The sequence below is a fragment of the Hippoglossus stenolepis genome, chromosome 11, assembly GCF_022539355.2.
Source record: "Hippoglossus stenolepis isolate QCI-W04-F060 chromosome 11, HSTE1.2, whole genome shotgun sequence".
NCBI lineage: Eukaryota > Metazoa > Chordata > Actinopteri > Pleuronectiformes > Pleuronectidae > Hippoglossus > Hippoglossus stenolepis.
This window is the reverse complement of record NC_061493.1, coordinates 7,751,652-7,775,998: the sequence shown is the minus strand read 5'-3', so window position 1 is coordinate 7,775,998 and position 24,347 is coordinate 7,751,652. Positions and strand designations below refer to the sequence as shown.

Below are 24,347 nucleotides of genomic sequence, written 5' to 3'. Positions count from 1 at the left end.
GGGTCCACCTTCTATTATTTTCCAGACTGTTGACCATTTAAACATTTAACAACAAAAAAACTTAAAATTAGGCTATGCCGGCTCATCACTATTATGACTTCTAAACTGCACTGTTGGATAATTAAGCATGAAACAATTTCTTGACCTTGGAAGTAACAAAATAATCTCAACTCAAGATCCACTTATTTGCTTTTCATCCACATCACATGGTCTGCATCGGCTGATTTCAGTGGCTGTGATGATTTCATCCATTTAGCCTGGTTTCAAATGATTCGTTTAGTGACCTCACCAAAACAATGCGCACTGGAACGTGTCTGAATGCTCATGTGGCCAAAATTAGCGAAACACTTCTAAAAAAAGAACCGCGTTTTTGTCTTATCAAAACCGCAATTACAAATCTTGTCTTCAGGCATCTCAAAATAATTGGTCTGTGTTAAGATGCACTGTAGTGACCCAGTTGTGAGGGTTTTTGTGTCGGCTGCTGTTTGTATTGTGCAGATAAACAGATTTGAAACCTGGAAATGCACCTGTCCAGGTTTTGATTAACCTTTATGTGGGGTACTCAGAGTGGTAGAAAGTAACTAAGTACATTAACTAAAGTACTGAACAATTTTGAGGTACTGTGCTTAACTTGAGTATATCCATTTTCTCTTTACTTCTTTTCCACTATGATTATCTGACTTGGTACTTTGCAGGCCTATAATTCTAAATAAAAAATGAGAGACAAAATCTAATGCTGCTGAATTGGTAGAATGAATAGATTCTGTTGAATCCTAGAATGCAAAGCCTATTTTAATGTACTTATAGAAACAACAGAATAAGTCCCTCACTTCTATCATTACTTTATTTCTTATCTCATTGGTTTTACATGTTTTATTAAGCGACTGTATGTGCCCAGCTTTATTTTATTTCATTGTGTTTTCTTATAAATGGGAATTTTTAGTTAAGGAAATCAAATTTTTAAATTCTGCTTACATATTAGTGCATCAGTAATAAATATCCAATAATATATGAAGTAAATGTATAATATGTGTAATATACCCTTTATTCACCCTTTATCTTATCTGATAATATGTCTGTACTTTAAAAACTATGAAAGCAGGACTTTTACTTGTATTTTTACACTGAAGTATTTACTTTAAAGTAAAGGATACTCCTTCCACCAATGGCTGTTTGGATAGAAACCAGAAGTTCTGTTCCGCCAGATCCACGTTAATGATAATTATTTTTTGTCTTTACCTTTACATTTATCTTCATCTTCATCTGTGTCCTCAAGTAATTTGATAGTCACTCAAATCCTAATGGGATGATGACCTACATGCTGATATGAACATGTACATTGACCTACTGACTAACAAAGTCTGCAAAGCCAGAGACGACAGTGGGTTCATCTTCAGGTAAAATGATCATAAGTGATGTTTTGCTGCTACTGTAAGAACTACTGAAGATTTGATGTTGCACGTCTCTCCTCTTGATGGTGGCAGGACGTGGTCAGTGCATGTGTGATGTTGGGAACTCTTCTGCATCTTCAGCAGGTATCTCAGCTTCTTGGACACTTCGCCCCTTGACCTGTATGTCTCACCTGAGTGGAGCAGCAGGGACTATATTAGCCTTCACCTGCAGAAGGGTTTAAACTGCTGGCTCCCCTCAGCCACAGCCATCTTGATCTGCTCCATCCCCCCCATGGCTTCCTTAAGTTGTTTGGGTTCCAAACACATCTTCTGCATAAAGTAGCTCACTGATGTTGCTGGGAGGCCCCGGTAGCTGACTTCGACAAAGGCTGCGTGCCATCCCTTGATATGCTCATCCTCATAGATTGTGGTACTTTGCTGTCTTCTGACAGAGAAATGTTGTACTTGTACTCCACTGTTCAAAAACACACCTGAATCGACATGGAGTCTGGGTAATATCTGAGTCATGTCCCAATGTGGCCTTTAACAGTAGATTCAAAACCTAATCTCTAAAAGACATTTGGAATCCCTACTTTTCCTGAATAGATTTTCAATGAAACAAACAGAAGCAATTATCTCGTGGCAATAAGGCGATAGATCCATGTGCAAACTGCATTGGCAGAGAGGGAGGAGTGATGATGTGATTCTTTCGAGTGGATTTATAAATAAACCTGGATTCAGTCACTTACCTATTTTTCCAAATTCAACATCGGCCTAAGAGGTGATGGCTTTTTATTGTGGAAATTTTACCCAGTGGTGTGTGTTACAGCGTCAGATGCCTGAGCAACATACGGTGGCTGTGTTCCTGGTCGAGTATTGTTCTGCGTCTAAATGAGGTTTCATGCTTGTTTATGCATGTGTCATCCTCGGCCCCACTACGCTCTGCTGCTAAGTATGAATGTGAGTGAACTCAGTCATGCATAAATATGTCTTTGTGCTTAATGGTGTTGCGGTGCATAGTGGTGTCTATCTAGGACAGCACCGCGTATTGATTGTTGTTTACACAGGGTATTTACATTAGAAAGCCCTGTAACAATAGACGGCCTCCACATGTAGATCCAGTAGCCACAGTTTTTTGTTTTTTTTAAATTGAAACCCGTCGTCCTTATTGTCTGTCTCAGCCAGTGAATGTAGAATTAACAGATTAGCCAACCATAGGGGAGAGGAGAGGGAAAACGCCTACATCTTCTGTTTGATTTAGAGACGGAAAGACAGCGAGCGTGTATGAATTTGTATTAGTCTATTTGAGGATAATGACTGAAATCGTATGCACATGACCTGGTGAATGCGAGCCAGCCTCGGTGATGTGCGTCTCCTTTTTTTCTGTTGTTCCCCCTTTTATTTATTTCTTTACGTATGTCTACATGTGTGTGTGTGCGGCGAGAACTAAATGAACTGAGGCGTGTGTGGAGGACGAGACGGAGAGACAGGCAGACAGAGAGAGAGAGAGAGAGCTAGAGAGAGAGAGAGAGATAGCAGAGAGATGAGAGGAGAAAGAGAGAGAGAGGGCAAACATATTCCTCTTTACCTTGGATTCACTGGCTGAGTCACTGCAGACGGAGGGCATTTTTCATGCTGCATTGCTACACGGTTCTCTTTACTGCATTATTTTTTATGACACTCCTCCCCAAGGATGCTGGGATCTTAAGGAGGCCCCTGACTGTGATTAATATAACAGGCTATACTGCTACTGACTTACATTTGACTTATTCTCTTACGCCATTATGTTGCGTCCTCATCCTTCATCGGGGCGAGTTCTGGCGACAGCTGCACGTACCGCTACAGTACAGACGACTCAACCCTCTGTCTGGCTCTATTTCTCATTTCCCTCTCATTGTCTTCTCCCTCTGTCACTCACTGCCTCCCTCTGATCCTATTTCTCTCCTCCTCCCCTCAGACACACACACACACGCGGCGTCTCCCCCAATCTGGCTGATTCCTCACGTACACAATCTTTGTGTCTCCGTTCCAAGTAGGTTGCGACTATCGTACTTGGCTGGCCGGCTTTAATGAAATCCACCTATCCGTCATCAAACCTCGCTTGTGTGTGCGCGGTGAAAGTTTCTGGCATAATTACACAGCGGCAGATCCCTTCTTCATTAGGATTTAGAGTTTCGCTCTGAAACGATGTATCACAACACCCCCGTGGAAGACAAATCAAAACTGGGTCAGAGCCTCAAAATATCAGAAGAGGAGCCTTATTATCATTCCTGTGTATTGTCAGGATTCATATATTGCCAGATAAAAACTCTCCAAACAATAGGTTGGCATGTTGAGGATGCAGATGAGGATGTGGTGGGAGGAGAGTGCAGCAGCCTCTGTGCTGGTGTGTGCTTGTCCAGAGCTGCCTCCATCGTCTAAATAACCCATCATCAACGTTTTGAAGTTACTCCTGCTTGACGATCAAAGCCTCCGGCCTGGGCCCTGCACGACTTGAACTCCCCAAATCTCCAGTGAATATCTCGGGGGGTAACCCCTGCACACGTGGAAGCGAGCGTGTGTTAGTGTGCCTCTATTTGCATCTTGCATGCATGTGTGCCATGTAAAGTACGTGCGGGTGGTTAAATATATATGTACGTTAGACACGGAGAGGTGTGCTGCAGCCGCACCCATCTGTCTGCAGGTGCACGGGAGTGCGATGATGCAAAGATGTGGATGTGTGTGTGTGCCTGTCAGGCCTGTGTGAACGGGAGGTCTGAAGGCATTTGGATGCTCTTGATGGAAAATCAAATGCTTCCCCGGCTCCCTCGCCTCGACTCCCAGTGCGGAGCTCCACTTTTCTGATGCGCGCGCTAAAAGACAAGCTCCATCTGGGTGACTTACCGCAAAATATACCCATCTCAGCGCATCACTTATCTGGGATTGAGTCTTAACATCTTGTTTCCCCACGAAAGAAAAAAAAAAGGGAATGCATGGAACACGGAAATTTGACTTGTTTACAAAGATTGTTCCCCCTGTTTCAAAAATATGAGGTGAAATAAACTCCACACTTCAAACAATGTTGTTTTTCATTTACCTTGACAATAAATATATTTTTTACTCTTGTTAAATTTCTATTTCTGGTTTATTATTATTGGATACATACCTATTGATTTACTTAGATTATATTATTACAAGTTAAATGATAATGTATTTAAAATCAGTGCACGCAGGATATATGTGCATAAATCTATTTTACCCTGCTATTTAAATACACTTTAGTTTTATATATTTGACATTTTATAGTTTGTATAAGCTATATCATACGACATGAATAGTGTGACTGCGTGAGTGTGTGTGGTCCAGTTTTTACTGAGGTCGTCGGGACCATAATCTGTGTCAGATTATAGGATCTTTTTTTATGGGGACAAAAACGGAGTCCACATCTAAAACATTTAATTTTAAGGTCAAGACATGTTTTTTTGGTTAAGATCAGGGTTTGGTTAAATTTAGATTCGGATTACATTTGGGTTAGGTTAGGTTACGGTAAGGGTTGGGGTTAGGCACATAGAAACTATGGTTATGGTTGGAATTAGTCTCCAGGAAATCAATGTAATACAATGTAATGTCCTCTAAAGTCATGTGTGTTTGTGTGTGAGTGTGTGTGGTTGTGGGTGTGCAGTGTCAGTGGAGCAATTGAAAGGAATTGTGTTGCTGGATGATTTACCCAAAAGCCCTGGTACCTTCACACAGTGGTCAGCTAACGTTCTTCATTCAACTGATGTCAAAGGATCTGAGCTTTGGCCTTTATCTGCTTTTATGCATTAATTAACAGCTGAATATGTAGAAGAATGTAGGTTGAAGTTGCTCATTTTAGCTGTACTGGACATGATTGAAAGGCCAACAACATTTGTAATAATATTACTAATCAATAACTGATGTGTGAACTGAATTGGAATAGTGTGAACCTTTCCTTCTCTTCCTTATCTACCAGTAAGGCGTGGACACAGCATCACTATATAAAGTCTTGTAGCACCACTGGAGTTTATAAATACCATGTAAGTGTATTTATGCAGCTCTTTTTCAGCGCTCCAAAAAAACTAAAAGTCCTCTCAAGATGGACAGTTTTGCTGTGTAGCCCGGAAGGACACGACAAAATTCGGAAGGCTTGTTTCTGAAAGTGAAGACGCACAGCCTAAGCCTGTGCCCCCACCCCCACCACCACCACCACCACCTCCCGTCCCAAGTGTACTGTCTTCAGTTTGTCCCTCTTTAATGGATCCCTTTAAAGAGCATCAGGGAAACCCGTTTCCTCCTCTCTGGATTCATTTGACACTTGTGTATGTGTCTTGGGATTTCATGCATTGAAATGTGCAGCACACACCCACACCAGCACACACATGCACACACGGAGGCGCATTGTGGTGAAACCAGCACACGTCTGCACACACACGCATACACAAACACACTCCCTCTATGCGGTGCAGTAAATACAGTGACTGTCTTTTTGGCTCCATTTTCTCCAGGGTGGTGACAAGTCTTTTTTCCCTCTCACATGGTTGAAATGAAATCCAATTATATCTGTAATGGCTCTCCAACTCCTCTTCTGCTTTGAAGGAGTCAGCCTGCTTGAGTCACCACTGTTGAACCCAAATGTGCTCAGCAAATCAGTGATGCGCAATGGTGCAAATGTGCAATGGAGACAGATGCAGTGTGTGTGTGTGTGTGTGTGTGTGTGTGTGTGTGTGTGTACTGATGCCACTTTTTTAGGGAGCTAGCATCCAGAAGTGACTGAACCCCAGTCAAACTTTGTTCCTCCGCTGAGTGTGATGCATGTTACGGCAATGGCTGTCTATTTGCATATTTTAATTAAATAGCTGGAATTTGGAATTAATCACTTCCTAAATTTATGGGGTAATTATATGGTGTTTGTCCTTGACGTGGCAGCATCACCCACCCATGAATAAATTCATCACAATCCTGTGATGGCAGACAAAGTTACTGACACTTGCAAACTTTGTTTCCTCCACTTACCCCTCAATTACCCTTTTTTTACTTTCTCTTCTGACACTGTAAATCATACACTGTCACAGTGTCATGTGTGGGTGGAAAGATCACGTACAATACTGTGCTTGTGTGTGTGTGTGTGTGTGTGTGTGTGTGTGTGTGTGTGTGTGTGTGTGTGTGTGTGTGTGTGTGTGTGTGTGTGTGTGTGTGTGTGTGCGTGCGCTGGGATTTCTAACTACCTACTGCACTCGCTAAAATAAAGGGCCCCTTTGACATCCTGGACGTGAGCGACGTGTCGTTTGTTTCCATAGCACCCTGAAGAAGCTGTGCTGTGCTCAGAGATGGTGATTGAACCGAGAGTTTGTCATCTCATTGTTTTTACATCTTCACATAAGAGCCTACCATCACTGGGTGATTGACAGCTTGGTCAGTTTTCCATAATAAAATCTGACATCTGATTCAAGCCATTACAATATAGCACGACAGCAGGAACGAACCAAAGAATGGAAATGGCCCATGGAGCTGCGACAACACGACAATGTTCAAGATGTTCAGACTGGCATGCGATATCTGTAAACTACTCTGTATCCAAACCGTGTGCAGGTGTAACCACACTGTGTCAGTGCTGTGTTCTAATTAAGAGTGAAAGTTCAGCAGATGGGTATAAATCCGTTGCTTTCACCCTCCCAGAATACAAACTGGCACCTGTCATTGTCCATCTGCTTTCTTTCCCCTCTCTTGTGATTTAATATCAGCCCCTAATAAAGCTTCACACCTTGGATTTAAGCTTGAACCACGTAAATAGAGTTATTCCATGCTGCAGTATGGATGACGTTAACCTGTTAAGCACGCACATTTTAACCTGTAGTTGCCCTTAGTGCACTGCATCTAACTATCTGAGTTGAGATGACTGGTCTGAGATGCATTGCAGATTTTTGTCATAAAAGCTCACAACCAACCTCCCAGTTCACTGCTGATGTTCACTGCATCATATCCTAGGTTAGTTAGAGGACACAGAAGCTTTGTTACACTCAACAACAGTGAATCTACTGTATGTACTGTACATGTTTCTCCCCGAACTGAAAACTGAAAGACAAATTCAGTCTCGTGGTTACTTCAATATTTCCATGGTTTGATTGAATTGAATTTTATGAGCCAGATTTTATCCAGATGAATAAACTGGTGTTGTGGCTTTCAACCTCAGACGAGTCACGAGTCATTGCAAAAGCAGAAAACAGAGAAAAACACAGCAAAGTGTGGCACAATTCACAAGCTAATTTTAAAACCCCAGTGAGTATCAGCCCTTTATATGTATTGTACTAATATGACTGCATTATTCTTCTGCTCATTCCATTTTTGGGCTAATCCTAAGGCTGATGTTTCACCTTTGAGTGACAACCAAGTGGTAAAAAGAAAGGGCAACAATACCACTCCTACTTGTATTGTTTGTTCTGTATTATTTGATGTTTCTGGGCTCTCTGTGCTATTTGAACAAGCCGTAAACACGTTCATCATTGATATAAAAAGGGGATGTGGTGAACATGTTAGCAAATGTTAACCTTGTTACACATCCAGCAGACCCACGCAACCTTGGCTTTCATTTGGAGTCATATTTGAATCTACCACATGAAAGTTCATCCAATATTTACTTCCTATTACATCAATTTTTTTCTTCAACATATCCAGAGGGAACTATCCAGCGTCACCATTTTCACCAGATTACTAGTTTGTCTGCTTTTGCTGTAGACACTAATCTTGTGTCTTTTTGTGACTCTAAAGAATGGCATGAGCAGTGAGAACAATAAAATGAAAACGTGAAATAATGGCTTTAAAATCTATTTGATGTTACACAGACGTAGAGGTGAAGAAAATGGGATCTCTCTCATTGTAAAGACCAGTTCATGCTTCTGTGTCGAAGCTACGCCGCGGCCTGCACGTAGAGGTGTACCCCACACGGAGGCCATAAAAATGTGATGTTGATATTTTTAAACTGATGTTTGTTGTGATCTTCTGATTATCTTTGCAACTGTACATCCTTCAACTGTCAGGGTATTGTGTACAATACCCTGACGTGCACCTCCCCAGAAACCTATCAATGCGTAGAGGAGACGCGGACCGCAAGAGCTGTGATTGGTCCGCTGGGTAGGATTGCATTTCTGACAGTATCACAGCCCTTTCTGAATTGAGTTGAAGGAACGAACACGATCGACGTCTTTCTTTTCTTCTTCGTTGCTGTTCTTTAAAAACATAATTGCTCTTCAACATCAATCGGCTCCAACTCCAACATGATCCGCTTAGTAACACTCGCCATTGTTCTGAAGTAAACAGAGAGACGCCAGGGAATTTTTCAATAAACGGACCAGAAACCGGAAACACCAGCATAGAAACTCTACCCACACTGTAGCACCTCAAAATGGCATCTTTTATTGTTGCATGAATACTCATCACTGGATGATTGTATACCAAAGTGTTAGTCTGGCACATCTGAGTGGATGAACTATGACAGTCAGAACAATATGTTTATTTCCTTTGATTATAATAATAATGGTTTTTACGAAAGGTGCTTTGTCCCCTCAGGAGTTTGGCCTGTTGGCTGAGTGCATCATGATTAACCGTGCTACAGGAAATGAAGAGGCCTGGGATGAGACTGATAAAAAGGAGAGGACCTTTTCAGCGGTTAGGGTCAAGGGTCACGTGGTATTTATTGATGTCAGGCTTCTCCTTGCCAAGCCTCTCTGAGCACTAATCACTCACACACTGCTATGACAATATGATCCAACTTGATTAAACAGTCCATTAGCATAAAACCCTGAGCAGGCTGAGCAAACAGTCTCCTCTCTCCGTGCTGATTCTGTTTCCTTGTGTCAAGAACACAGCTGAATGGCCTCATCGGTCTTTAGCAGGCTGCGGAGTGTGCTGAGGAGCAGGAAACACACACACATATCAGCGTAGTGTGTGTAATAAACATGTTTTCTGCCAGTCAAGTCCATGTTGTGTTGTGATCCAGAAGCACACTCTGTCATTGGAACCAGGAACTAGTTATTGATCCGGCTTCAGTCCGAGGGGTTCTCAGAGGGGCCACCAGTTAACCATCTCTCCTCTGGGAGATGACTAATCATTCGCCCGGCTGTGGCGATGTGAATTTTGACTGCGCTAATCTCTGGATTGAATGGAGATTAAACGCCATGTGGGGTGATGACTCTCCCCTTTGTCTTTTTTGTCTGGATGGGGATCTGTTCGCATTATCTTATCGCTCTGCCTCATTTCTCCAGGGCAGTTCCCCTTCGTTATCAACGCGCCTCTATCTACATGGAAATCAAAGCCTTTGCAGAAGAGGAATACGATTAGGGGAGGGAGGGGCGAAAAGTCAAATCTTTCCCCTCTTGATTTATTCTAATAATACACCACAGCAGCAAACCTACGCAGAGCTGACAGACTGAACCACAACAAGCAGCGCTCCGGGTTGTCGTGAAGGTGGATGGATGGGCGAACAAGGTGGCAAAAGAGCGATGTGGTCATGTGTAACTTATGAACCATTTCATCTGCAAGACTTCGTTTTGTCTGTGGGCCTTGAAAATGAGGATTAACTCTCGCCTCACAGAACCCAGCTGCCTGATTCCTCTGCTGACACTGACCTCCTTTGTTTTTTTTAATGACCAAAGAGTAGATGCCTGCTTACATTTGTGTGCGTGTGTGAGTGTGTGTGTGTGTGTGTGTGTGTGTGTGTGTGTGTGTGTGTGTGTGTGTGTGTGTGTGTGTGTGTGTGTGTGTGTGTGTGTGTGTGCGTGTGTGTGTGCGTGCGTGGTGTGTGTGTGTGTGTGTGTGTGCGTGTGTGTGTGTGTGTAAAAGGTAGCAGGGCGGGTTACATGCGGGGGATTAGAGCCCACACAGCAGCCACCCTCCCCAGTAAACAAATGTACATGGTACTGCACAGTGTGTTTGTGTGTGTGTGTGTGTGTGTGTGTGTGTGTGTGTGTGCGTGTTGTGTGTGTGTGTGTGTGTGTGTGTGTGTGTGTGTGTGTGTGTAAATGTAAAACACGCCACTGCTGGTAACACCAGACAAAAAGAGAAAGACTGAGTCCATCTGTGAATGCGGCGGGATTAAGCTGCGCTCAAGCCAAGAGCTACACGTCAATCAGCCACTAAGTGTATGTGGGGGTGTGTGTGTGTGTGTGTGACATACACAACCTTACACCCACATTCACACACGTTTCTTGTCCAGCAGTGGGGAGGGAGGACCCCAACACTGTTGTTTTCATTTGTAATCTGTGGGATGGAGCAAAGCCAGCGATATATCAATCACACTCAGAGGCTGCAACACACACACACACACACACACACACACACACACACACACACACACACACACACACACACACACACACACACACACACAAACACATGCACACACACACGTACCGCACACGCACACACGTACACACACATACACACACACACAAGATTGAAAAACAACTTTTTATGGCATGTGAGCTGCTTTTGCACCCAAGTATGAATCACACATGTCTGACATCTTTTTTTTTTTACCATTCTGAGACTGAATGTGTAAAATTCCCACCCGATAAGAAAAAAGAAAGAAAAGCTCCATCCTCACTATATTATGTGCTGGAATGGCGATCCAGACACAAATGCCCCCAAAGCCCCTCGCCCTGGTGCTGTCTCTTTTTGAGACGCTTGTTGTCACACAATCAGGCCCCCCCGCTGTTCCCCATAATGCACCAGCACTTCTGGATGGCACCCTAGTGGGGGCAAGTCTGCAGCCACCAGCGTGTAGAGGCTGCAGCCATACAGTCACAATGAGGCCAAGGCTTTCATAGAGTTGTGTGTGTGTGTGTTTTGGGATGGTTGGGGGCTCGACCTGGATGTAGTACCCCTCCCTCAGTGGCCGAGTGTGAAGGTGGGGGGTCATTATGCCCCCACGCGCCATGTGTACAAGTGATTGAAGTTGACTCTCTCTCCCCTGCACCTTTCACCCTCATGGCTGGAGGGGGAAATTGAAATCAATACGGCCTATGATGAGGCGACTGGAGTGGGACACGGGCTGAGGAAGGAGGGGAGGGGGGCTTTGGCTTGACGGCTGGCTGGTTAAAGGGGGGGACGATCAATTCCCCCTGACGGATTGCTGTTTGGGGATGATCACATGACGAATCTCGGCTACTTATTTACGTCAAACTAAAACGGTCTCTGTCCACACGAGCGTTTTGGCTCCTTATGAGTTTTAATCCTCGTCCATACTAACAAGATTGAAAACGCATGTGATGTGTCCGCTCACGTGCACTGGGCATGCATGTGCAGGTGCAAACAGGAAGCATTTGGTTGTCAGCTGCAGAATTGTCACAGATTGCTTGAATAATAGGTTGTCTCCTACGACTAACAACAGCAGGGTCAGCAATGCTCGTAATTGAATAGACTGGTAGCCGAGGCTAATGACAGTTGTTTTCTTCTGAATGGGGTCATTGATAGGAGCCTGACGAATCAGCGAAGGCTAATTTGTGACCAATCAGCAAGTGGTTGCAAGCTTCATCTTTTCCAAACATCTCGGTCTCTTCTCATCCGGATGAAAACGCAGCCCCGGAGTTCTCCAACTAAAACGGGGCCAAACTTCTTAATTTTAGCGGCTCTACAACTTCAGGGCAGTGTGGACGCCAGGAAGTAAATGTGTGGACGTAGCCTGGGACTTTGTCCAGTGATGGAGACTCGGCTCCGTTTGCAAAACATCCTCACACAAGCCTGGGACATCAACATCTTTGTTGTTGTGAGAAGTGGCAACTGGTTCCTCCTCCTCCTCCTCTCCCACAATCCTTTATTTTTTTGAAAATGTTTAATCCCCCTCGTCCCCCTCCCCCAATCCACGCATTCTCCCTCCAACGCCCCCTCCTCCTCCTCCTCCTCCTCCTCTCTCATCCACATTATTCTCTCCGTGCATTTTAATTTTTTCTTTTTTCCCGTCACCGGGGGCCCAGTTTCCCCGCCCACTCCCCTCATTTTCTTTTTTTTTTTTAGCCTGGAACTAGAATAGTGGAGCCAAGAAATAGTTAATCTCTCCGGCTGCTGCTGCTGTGATTGGCCGCTGTACGCAGCGCTTCAGCCTCCTTGAATGAGAAACAGGGGTAACCAGGCAACTTCAGCGCCGGAGAGAAGAAGAAGAAGAAAAAGAAGAGAGAGAGAAAAAAAGGAGGACGAGAAGAAGAAGACAGTGCTTTTTATGCGGGATCTTAGAATTAAGGAGGAATTCCAAACATGTAACAGGCGGAGGCAAATGTGATTTCACCTTGTGTGTGTCCGGCAAATGGAATTAACAAATGGATTTTCTTAAACGCGCTCTCCCTCTGTCTCTCACTCTCTCTCCCTCCCTCCCTCCCTCCCTCACTCACTCACTCCTCTCATCCTCTCTCTCTCTCTCTCACTGGGGGGAATAGGGCGCTCAAATGAAGGAGACACAGATGTGGATTAAAACGCATAAATGGCACAGAAAAGCGTCCACTGAGAAAAGGTGAGTGTCTCACTTTCTGAGCTGTTGACGAGTTTTTGTCCTTTTCCCCCCCTCAAACTGTAGAGATGTTTAAAGATTTGAAGCAGCTCAGCGACGTGACAGATTCGTGGATTTAGGATGCGTTACTGGCCGCTGAATGGAGATGGGCTGCGGACCGGTCTCCGTGTGGATGACTGAGACAGACATGTAGTGAAATAAACAGAAACGAGAGTGAGCCTGTGAGTGAGATCATCGATGCCGCTGTGCTGGGTTTGAACGTGCAGTCCTTTACCGAGCAAACGCCGGTCGCCTGTCAAATAACCCGCTGTCCCACATTGAATTGCGCACAAACCAGGGATGGTCATTTGGCTTTGAGGTGATTTCGATGCATAACCTGCACCTTTATGTTATTTTGCCTCACAATCGTAAAGAGACGATTATCATGTTAAGGAGAGACTGAACCATGTCTGTTACCCCCTCCTCCCTCCACACATATTCAAATGTCCTGCTGCAACAGCAGTAAATCATCTCCAAACGGCTGCGTGTGAACTCTGATGCTGGCTGAATGAGTGACTGGTGACACGATGGCATGTGTTGATAAATGTATTGATCTGTGCGGACAATCGGTTAGAAAATGTCCAGCAGTCTGCGCTGGCGGGGTAAGAACCTGTGGATGGACGCTTGGATGGGAGCGCGCAGCGCAGCGCAGCGGCACCGGTCTGACCGCGCTGAACCTCAGTCCGCCTCCGTCCGTGGTGTGAACAGAGGCCTGTGCACGGGTCCTCTTGGTTCAAGATCACGGGTCATCGTGGGGATAACACAATCCTGTTAATTGTGGAAGAGTCTAGTGCTGGAGAGGGAGGGGGGCGTCTAAACTGCGTCATGGTGTGCAGCTGTGATCATCTTTGGATTTTCCTGATTAGAAATGGTTGCATTGGAGCGGCCGGTGATCCGGTTTTTCGCAGGGGAAATACACTTAAGAGCCAGCACTGTGAAAAGACATGCATGTTATTGAGCCATATCATCCCAGTTGAATCAAATTTTTTAGAACACGGGATCTCAAAGTGGGGTAAAGGGACCCCCAAGGGTCCTCGAGGGGTTGGAGGGGATCCCTGGCAGAAAAGGGGAATCTGTCATTTTCACTATATTTAATCCATATGTTACACACTGACAAAATGTTTGGTCCCATATTTCATAGAATTCCTTTCATAACACATTGAAAGTTAAAATTGTTAATGGGGGTTTGTGATGTAGTCTGAGGGGCTCTTGACGTGCAAAAGTTTGAGAACCACTGTTTTAGTAAAAGTTAAAAAAAAATGGAGTCAGAGCTTTGAACCATTTCCTAAATTAACTTCAGAATAAGCTATTCATTGACTTTCTCATCTGCATTTTTTAACCTCTTCAAACCCAATATTGAGGCGATATCACCAGTTCAAATGCACTGTTTAGTTTTGGACCATATGTCTGTCATGATGCCTTGTGTTTTCTGCTTGAGCGCTCATGAGTGCAGGACTACATACAGTATCGCAGTGGCCTTGGCTATAGCCGTGGAAACAGCTTTTAAACAGTATCTGCTGAAAGGCCATGGCTCACCTACTTCCTGTTGGCCCAAATGACGAAAAGTCATGTTTGTGTTGTGTCTTGGCGGGACAGCATTAGCTTTGTGACATCCATGCCAAAGTTCACCGGCGACTTCTGCCAGTCGGCCAAACTGCCTTTAGTAATCTCCTTACAGAGGATGTTCTGCAACAGATCCTAAGCTGCACTCACTGGCTTGATTGTAGGACACATGTGTTGCGTGTGCAAACACACACACACACACACGCACACACACACACACACACACCGCTCTCACAGCACGATTTCCAGTTGTCATCCCAAGACAGTTCTCTGCAGCCCAGTGTGAATTGTGGGGCTTAAGATGGAGCTGAACAAAACACTAGAGAGCATTAACTTCTCCTGTAAGGGCTGCTTTGTTAGGTCTCCCAGTGGATCCCAGACACTTAATTTAGCTCCTGACAGCAAACGCAGCGAGTGGATATGGAAGCTGCATCTTGTCTGATTAAGGGCACGATGCCTTTTTCCCCTTTTACAATTACTATGAAATATTGAACGCTGTTTGAATATGTCCTTTTCATGTTATCTCAGAACAGTTACAGCAACGCGGGGGACAACATTTCAGCTGGTAGATGTTTTGCACTCCTTTAAAATCTTTGGGGTTGTCTCGCCCACTTGCTGTAGTGTTGCTTCTTGCCTTTTGTCTTGCTGAGAGCCTGGTGCGTTATCACAGTTGTTGTTTCCCCTTATATCGCTGTGGCACCACCTCGACTTGAACTCCCCGAGGGTTTCCCAAGTGCTCCGAGATAATGCCTCTACTGAACAGGGGGTTACACTAACTTTAATGTAGCTTTTTCCACATATGACACACAATTGCTGGAGGGGTCTAAATCTTTTATAAATGTGGTTTTAATGAGCCTGAAACATTTATGTCTGAGTTTTCATTTGGCCTTATCACATCTAGTCTATTCATCAATGAAGACATGGCCCCTGGCAGAGGCAGGTCAGAGGTGAACTTGGTTCCTTTTTGGTGAACAAAAGGGGGAGATTGCTCAGATAGTGATGCTGTGTGGAGTGAAGAATGATGCACATCCTCCACCGGGGGTCTAATCAACATGACAGGTGCATCTGAAGTTGAGAGTGCAGTGGGAGGGCTGTGGCAACTAAATGTGTCAGCAGCAAAAACTCAAGCTACAAAGACTCGCACTGCAAGCTGTGATCGTAGCTAAAGAAAAGGATCTCAGATCTCCCGCATCAGAGGCAAAGAAATAGTTTGACATGTTGGGAAATACCAGTGTAAGATGGGACGATCTTAACAGACACCAAAGTGTAGAAACAACCCCTTGCTGTTTTATGGCGGCCATGTGACAGGCTTTTTCTTATCAATGTCTTCTTGGAGTCTTCGCTGGTTGTCTTGCAAAAAGTCCCAGCTAAGAATTATTCCAGCATATTATTTTGCAGTCAGGCCCAACACAAAATTAATTTTCATGTTGCGTTATCTGCGTGACTTTGGCCACTGGATCAATATTTGCAATATTTACTTGAGTAAACACAACCTGCAAATATTCGCACGCTCTTTGCTAGAAAAAATGAGAAGAGGAGGGGCTATCTCTTCCCACCATTTTTGTTCATTATCAACCATGGCTGAAGTGACTCTGCGTTGTACCAGTTGTGGAAACCCCAGAGAAGCGAGTGCCATTGTGTGTGGGTCCATAAGACCATCCGTAGGCACACACAGCTCAGGGAATTCAACAGTCTTCTCCAGGAGCTGCGTCTGAACGACTACCTCCGGCTGACCAGTTTGATAACCTGCTAGCTCGGAGTGGAGCCAGCATCTGTCGGGTGGATGTCGGGTGATCACATCACGAAGATTTTGGGCTGAAGTTTACATTTTTTTTAAATCAAGCTGGTCAAGTGAATGACACAAATTTCACTTATGTCTAAACGCACCATAATTTTCATAAAAAACATTTTTGTTTGGTCTACAGATTATACAAAGATATAAAGTGTTAGCTGCAGAAGTGTTGGTAGGTAGATTATTTTTAATCTTTTGCCATGCTAGCTGTTTCCCCTTGTTTACAGTATTTATGCTAAGCTAAGCTAACACACTCTTGGCTCCAGCTTCATATTTACGGCATCATGATGACGGTAATGGTCATCTCATTTAGCTAAAAAATTTGATTTCCCAAAATGTTATCATCCTTCACAGAAACAATATTTAGCTTGATGCACCTCAGACAAAGAAATATGGTGGAGACCATCTTCACTAATTACCCTTAGTCTCTGGAAACAACATCAACAGTTATGTAAGATAAAAAACCTGAAATGGCAAATAGTTGAATTATAATTTTCTCTCTATGTATTGGCCTGACCTTTTTAATTAATAAAATTGGAAACTTTTAAAACTGAGTACAGCCCCTCCACATAAATGACATTGTCTTGCACAATAAATTTAAAGTTTTTTTTCACTTCATAATGAGAATGTAAATTGAGACTCAACCTTTAATTCTTGCTGCAAATGAATTCATTAAATTTTATTTAATATCCACTGAGAAATTATGCAAGTAAAATGGACCATTTGGTTTCTAAAAGTATCACACCTTATTAAAATGCAGTTCAGTTAGTATCATTTAATTGTATGATGAAGTAAGGGAGACACAGTGAAAAAGTTCAAGTTATTTTAAAGGAGCACAATTGGTAGTTCTCAATTACTACTAATTGCCGCTAATTGCAGCCAATGCTTATTTGATGTTTCCATCAATCCATATCTAATTCAGTTAATTGTAGATGTATGTAGAGATTCTGCAAAAACAGCAGTCAAGCATCATTGACTTCAAGTGTTTTCCCACATTTATGTCCCTGATCGCGCTGACCCCGTTGAGTTGACAATGTGGCAGCGACCTCACCACCATACAGAGTGTTACTGGAATCAAATGGGCCTGTGAATTGCCAGGCGATCACACAATTACTTCCATTGTGTGGAGCTTGGTGGCTCGTAATCCCTGCGCCTTGGCCTGTAACATCTGGTGAGTGAGTGAAGTGTTCAGCGTGAAGCCAGCAGTGTCGGCCCGCCTCCCGTGTTCAACCGGAGCAGCCGTCACTGCCCGCTTCACTTCCAGAGGACTGGGCATCTTCAATGCATCAATGACACCAGCCATCACAAGGGACATGTAGCATGCCAAACCAATGATTCATTAGGACTCAATTAACTGGGAGGCATGGGGCGCCCTGCCATATGCCTCGAGCTTCTATGGCAATCTGTACCCACTGCCTACGACTGTACTCTCAACTGTCTTTGGCACTGTACAGCCTGTACATGTGCTGCACAGTAACGGCACAGTGGCTGTCTGCAGTCTGGTCCTTTACACACAGCCAGATTCTTTACTATTAAAACAAGTCGGTGAGGTTTAGCAGCTCTGTGTCCAGCCTCCCAGCTCCTGAGCTGGAAATGAGTCACAATGACCTTCAGCTCAACCCGTGGTGCGCCAGTTGGCACCGTATGAAATACTCATCCATCTACTGGAGTACGAGGCTGCGGAGCTCCAGATACTGTAAATCTTAGGAGGCAAGAAAGGCCCCCGCTCGATATCGACTTCACTTTGCTTGCCAAGAGGCGGCGTGCGCTGCCGACAAGATCTATCCACCCTCAAATCTAGTTTGTCTTCTTGTCTGTGCCAAGGTAAAGGACCCCCATCCTCACCCCCATCCTCTGTGCCCCCCACCACCTCATATCGCTGCTCCACAACCTGAGATTAATGAAATGAGATTCAGGTAATGAACAGGCCTAAACAGAACAAGGGCAGTGGACACACCCCACTGCAGAGATGTGATGTGATGTGATGTGGCGGCATATGCACATACATCGCTGTCCATGCATGTCTGCTGTATATAATATGCGTTAATGATTGACACAAGCACTTTCTTAAAGCTCAGTAGTTTCACTTTGACATCACGGCTGCCAATGGGTTTTATGTCACATCCATCCAGTCATCTATTCAGCTACACCACTTATTCCTTTGAGGGTCGCAGGAGGGGGGATCTGGAGCCAATCCAAGCTGACATTGGGCGAGAGGTGGTGTACACTCTGGACAGGTCACCAGCACATCACAGGGCCAACACACAGAGACAAACAACCATTCTCACTCACATTCGCAACTTCGGTCAATTTAGAGTTTTCAATTAACCCAATCCCAGTCTGCATGAGTTTGGTCTGTGGGAGGAAACAGGAAAGAGCCCACACTGACACAGGGAGGACATGCAAACTCCACGTAGAAAGGCCTGGGCCAAGGATTTAAACTGGGATCCATTTGGCTGAGGCAATAGTGCTAACAACCACACTGCCTTGCTGACCCTTTATGTTACAATGACATTCAAATATTGGTTGTAGCATGTCTTAACGTTCACGAAGCTTCATTTTCAGATAGATTTGATGAAATAGTTCAGATATATTATTGCAATCGCTAAACATTGGCCGCAGCTTGATTCCTACAGAGGACTGTTGGCTCCTCCCCACACATCCCTCTCCAGCATTGTTAGATAAGGAATTGGGGGATGAAGGAGACATAAATCAATTAGAAATCAACCACTCATCTCTGACCATTGTTATAAAGTGTTAGCTATAGCAAGCGAGCCATAAGCTAGCAGGCTAACATGTCAAGTGCAGATGGGATTGCTCTTCAGGTCATCCCAAATCCCATTTGATTGGATAAATTCATGTGAACGACCCCAAGTGCAACATGAGTCATCTGATACATTTAACAGAAAGCTACAAAAAAAGTGATCTTGATATTAAAAAAGAATTATTTCTAATTTTATAATTGAAATGCACGAAGAGATAATAACACAGACACATAAAATAAAATCTTATGAATTTTATATATATATACATGAAAAAATAAGTATTTGACGGACCATTTAAACTTTCATTTGTACCAAAAAATCTAACATCTGAAACTAACTTTTGAAATCATTTTATAGAGGGAATACAATTTTTTAATTGAAATAGAAATAAATGTTTTAGTCTGTGGTCGTAATCATGATCAGGACAACATATCATGATTCTGTCCTTTGACTTTTGAGAGACTTTGTGTTTTGATATTTTGGGGAAGACTTTTGTGGACTTGTGGTTTCCTAGCGTTTGGACATTGTGTTTCCTTACTTTACTTCCTGTCTGTCTGATCTTCCCGATCATGTCATTGACCTCACCTGCCCTAATGTGTCACACCTGAGTACTATTAGCTCCGCCTCCTTTTGTGAATGAAGTCTCTGTGCTCCACACTCTCCTCTGTCAGTCCGTTCACCCTCATGGATTTACTCTGTTTTTCTGTTGACTTCTCTGTCTCCTGTGTTCTCTCGCCTGCCTTCAGAGAGTAAGTCTAGTTTTTGTGTTTCTTTACTCAATAAATAATGCCAAGAAATGATAGGTCAAATGTCAATATACAGTGTTTATAAGCAAGCCACTATAGTTTTCATCAATATCAATTATCTGTTTGTGCATAAATGTATACATTAATCCAGAATTTGTGTGTATAGTTTTAATTAAGGAAAAAAGGACAAACACCGTTTAACAAGTTATTAGAAATATAAATCATAATCTTCAAATGCTTCAAACAAATAAATTTAGTTCACGTTTCCATTTTAAGTGGCTTGTTTTGAATTTGTGGCTTCAAGAAATGAAAAGTCAAAGCATGTTTTTTTTGCAAATTAAAAGCGGAACTTTTCCAAAAAGATTAGTGCCAGCAGAACCAGAGAGAGGAAATCAAGTCAGGTTGGAGCAGCTCTTGCCCCAGTTGTAGGCACGTGCAGCCACCCAGCTGCACTCCTCCAGCATTTTCACCGCATTACCCAGAAACGCTAACGTTCCTGTGACCCAATTTATCAGCCTCTCCTCCCCATTCATCTGCTCTCACAGATGCTCTACAGGAGGCTGCGTAGCATTCATCACCTTTTGAGTGGTGAGGTCCTCCGGTCTCATCCCGCCGGCCCGTTCTACAACCCTATTCCCCACAGGGAGGACAGCAGCTCCATATGTGGCTGACGATTATAACAGTGTGGCAGGCTGGCAGCAGCAGGCACTACAGTGGCTCGGAATGCATTTGTGCATGCATTTCTGTTTGTGCTCCATAAAATATGCAATCAAATATGGGCTCAGCAAGGTTTTTCCTCTTCTGACAGTCAATTTAAATATTGTTTCTGCCACATCTCCTTCCCTCAGTACTTCTTCAACCCCCTGGAGGTAATTGAGATGTTTAGTTTAGCCTAGAGGAACTATCAGACTCAATTCTCATGTGATTTCATATCCCCTGATTCATGTTTTTTTTTTTCTTACCGAGCACTGTGCCTTTCCCATGTTTCCACCATTTACAGTTTTCAGTAATCAAACTTAAAATGACAGCAAAACTTTGCTTGCTCCCACGCAAACGACAACTCTTTTTAATGAAGCTTAAAAGAGGTTTCTAATATTCACTATTAGTCCACCATCACACATATAAAAGCCCTATATCACAATACAGTTGAATAGTTGAATAAACACCTATTTTCAACATAAACTAAACATCATAACATTCCCAGAGGAAGGATTGTTGGATTTGAGTTTTGTCAGATATTTTAGTTACCAAGTGCATACTGAATGAGATTAGGCCAGTTGGTGGTCACTGTTAGTATTTATTTTAGCCAACATTGAAGATAAGGAGAATGGAGCAGCAAAGTCAGTTTTCTTGAAACTTTCTTGAAAACACTGAAAAGATGTAGAAAAAAACATGAATAGTATGAAAATATACAGTGGAGTTGCCTTTAGTGAGCCCTCAGACACCGAAGTCATCGCTCCTTAAACCTGTCAGCTGTATGCTGCTGATTGGAAAAAAAGCAAAGTTAGTTTTGTGCGAAACATAATGAAACCAGAGATTCATTTTTGATCAATATAATAAATCTGTTAAGGAACATGTCTGCCTGGGACGCTGAAAGTTAGTCAGAATTATTGGCGCTGAGAGAAAGATCATATAATGACGTTGTATTAAATGCAGTGCAGCAGCGCAGTATTTGTGATTTTAGTATTAATTTGAATTACCGACTATATTCTATATCTGTTTATACATTTTACACTACAACAGACAAACACCAACTCACTAAATGTGTCTTCATCCATAACATAGACATGGCATCACTTTGAGTAATGTTTAAATGCAGGTCCTCAACATTAGGTGTAGCAAATAAGTAATTTATTGCTGTTAAACCTTGTTCACACATGCAAGAAGAGATGATCCAAATCTTTCCCTGTCATATTATAATAGTAGTGATTATTTCACACATAAATCTTGTAACTCCAGCCTCCTACAAAAAAAATAATGATGAGCCTTTCTTTTGAACAGCTCTCAGAGAGGAAGGGAGTCATGAGATCCGGCTTCCTCCAAAGAGCCGCAATTCTCATCACTATTTCATTTGTTCTAACATAATCACCTGTAGTGACTAAAGCACCATGAACTTGTGTTTAGGTGATCAAAGCTTATGTTCGACTAAAGTGATGAAAAGATAATGATTCTAGTTAAAGAGGTGAACTGAAGCTCAAGACACAAACAGTTTACAGCCAAAAATGTGGTGTGCAGTATAAAATAGCACATTCTCCATTTGAAAAAATCTCACAGCGCTCATAATGTATGTGGCAAAACCATTTAGTATACATCTGATTTCTAAGGAATAGGACTAATATCACCATATCTATTAACTAACTAACACTGATTTTTTTTATTGCTGCATATATTTATTAGCGATCTCTTGTGTAGAAAATAATTTAAATAGAGTAAAAATGAACCCAGAGCAGAGCTGGGTGAACCTTGGAGGAGACCCTGAGGCAAAATTAAGTTGAGGGAGTAATCAGTTAGGAGCAGCGCTTCTCAAACCGGAGAGTTCAGGCCTCATGCTGGAGGGACGAGGATGACCAGAGGAGAAACATGGAGTGAAGCTAAGTTGAATGAATATGATTTATGTCGGGAAAACAAACAAACACGAGTCAGTTGATGATGCTATCGTGCTGACATTTAATTCACTAAAATTCCACTCGGATCCTTTTGGACAACTCGTTTGTCCTCTATCATTGTTAATGATTGATTAAAAAAATTTGAGAACTCATATGTGGCATTTTGACCTCGTAAAAATGTGATAAAGAATTAGAATAACTCCACCAAGGACCAACAGTCCCCTTACATTCAGTCAAGCTGCAATAAATTGCATACACCCCACAATATATGTTCCCTAAATATACCAGATTCTTTTTCATGAAGATTCATGAGTTATTCACTGGGAAATCAGTTTAAAAAATCAATATCTCGCAATGTTAAAGAAAGTGGAAAGAAATTCCTGAACCAACCCCCTTAATCGAATTCGCTTCAAAATTTAATGGCTTCTCTCTTGGCCCATTGCCCACCATTCCACTAAGTTTAGAAGGAATCCGATTGGTTTTTTTTTTTTTAATCAAACAAACATACAAACTAACCATTAAACAAACAGACAGAGCTGAAAACATTAACTCTTTGCCGGAGGTAACAAGCAATACATGCACACAACATCATCCTACATTAGAGCAGATTCTAATCCCTTTACAAAATGAGGCCTCGAGATTAGGTAAGGATCCAGGTGTCACTTTAACAGCCTTATTATTTCAGTTTATAATGTGAAACAATGAACCTGGGGCCCCTTAACTAAAGAGCCCAGCCACGTCCCTGAGTCATAAGCAGCTCCTCGGGGAGCTGACCCTTGCCTTGACCTCCATTGAGGAAACCATATATCTCTGGATTCGGTTTGTTAATGCGTCATTATTATTTCCCATTTATAAATGTCATTAGGAGAAAATGTTGAGGGGAGGCTATATTTATCTGTATGAGCTATAGAATCTGGCATGTAAGTAAAATGTAGGGTGAATAGTGAAGTGTTAGTGGCTGATGACATTTGATTTCTTTCTTCCCAGACTGACTAACTGCTGTTGTTCTCATTTGGAGCGCTCTACTTTTATTTTAATTAAAACGTGCCTGCAGGTAACAGATTCCGTATTTTTGTGATGTGGAGCTGCGCTGAGCGTCAAGCATCTGGCACAGCACCAGCGGTCAGCATGACGTCTCCTGATGAGACCCTTTAGATCGCTCCTCATCAGAGCGTCACAGTTGGAGTTCAGCCTGATGTTTTACTCTAATCAGACATCAAGTGTCAGATTCAGAAGGCTTCACTCAGGCTCGCGTGGGGCCCTCGCTTCAGGTTTACGCCAAACAACGCGAGCGGCTGAAGAGACAACATTTGGCGCCGCTCGTGTGCGTCTCCGCGATCTTTGCGAGTTCTTGACCTTGCGTTGCCATTGTTATGAGAGTCAGTCGAATATTTCACTTATCATTAGCGGCATGATTAGCTGCCAATGGGCTGTGCCTGGCATGGTTTAATCCTCCGGGTCTCCAGAGTGCGATAACATATGAGATGACAACAGTTTCACACCCAGTTTCACACCTCCTGTGGTTCCATACGTCGCAGCAGCCTAATCACTCATGTGAGATTAATGAGAGACGTTGGGGTGTGGTGGGACATTCACTAATCACACCCACACACATTTTATTGTAGTCTGGGAATAGACGGCTTGTGTGTGTGTGTGTGTGTGTGTGTGTGTGTGTGTGTGTGTGAGTGTGTGTGGGTGTGTGAGATTCGTTTAAACTACAGTTTTACAAGGTACTTGGTTCACAGTGGGAGACGTGGAGCTACAACAAAGGTGTTCTCAGGAGAAAAGAAGAAATGGTACTTTGTGGAAATCGTGATATCTACAGAATACTCCAAAATCAAAACGCCACTAATCAGGATGTTGTCATGCAGCTTATTTTTGCTGTGCTTTGAGAAGCTTCTACAGCTGCATTTAAAACCCGTCTGAATTATCACAGAATAGACTATTGGAT

At 43.1% G+C, this 24,347-nt stretch overlaps 1 protein-coding gene across 1 annotated transcript in view; it reads left to right on the top strand.

The window, feature by feature from the left end:
- The first annotated feature begins 12,425 nt into the window (after positions 1-12,425).
- The window catches only part of LOC118117333, a 53,551-nt gene continuing 41,629 nt past the window's right edge, over positions 12,426-24,347 (top strand). The window contains exon 1 of the mRNA XM_035169487.2: positions 12,426-12,888. The gene's annotated coding sequence lies outside the window, so the exon portion shown is untranslated. The remainder of the gene's footprint in view (positions 12,889-24,347) is intronic.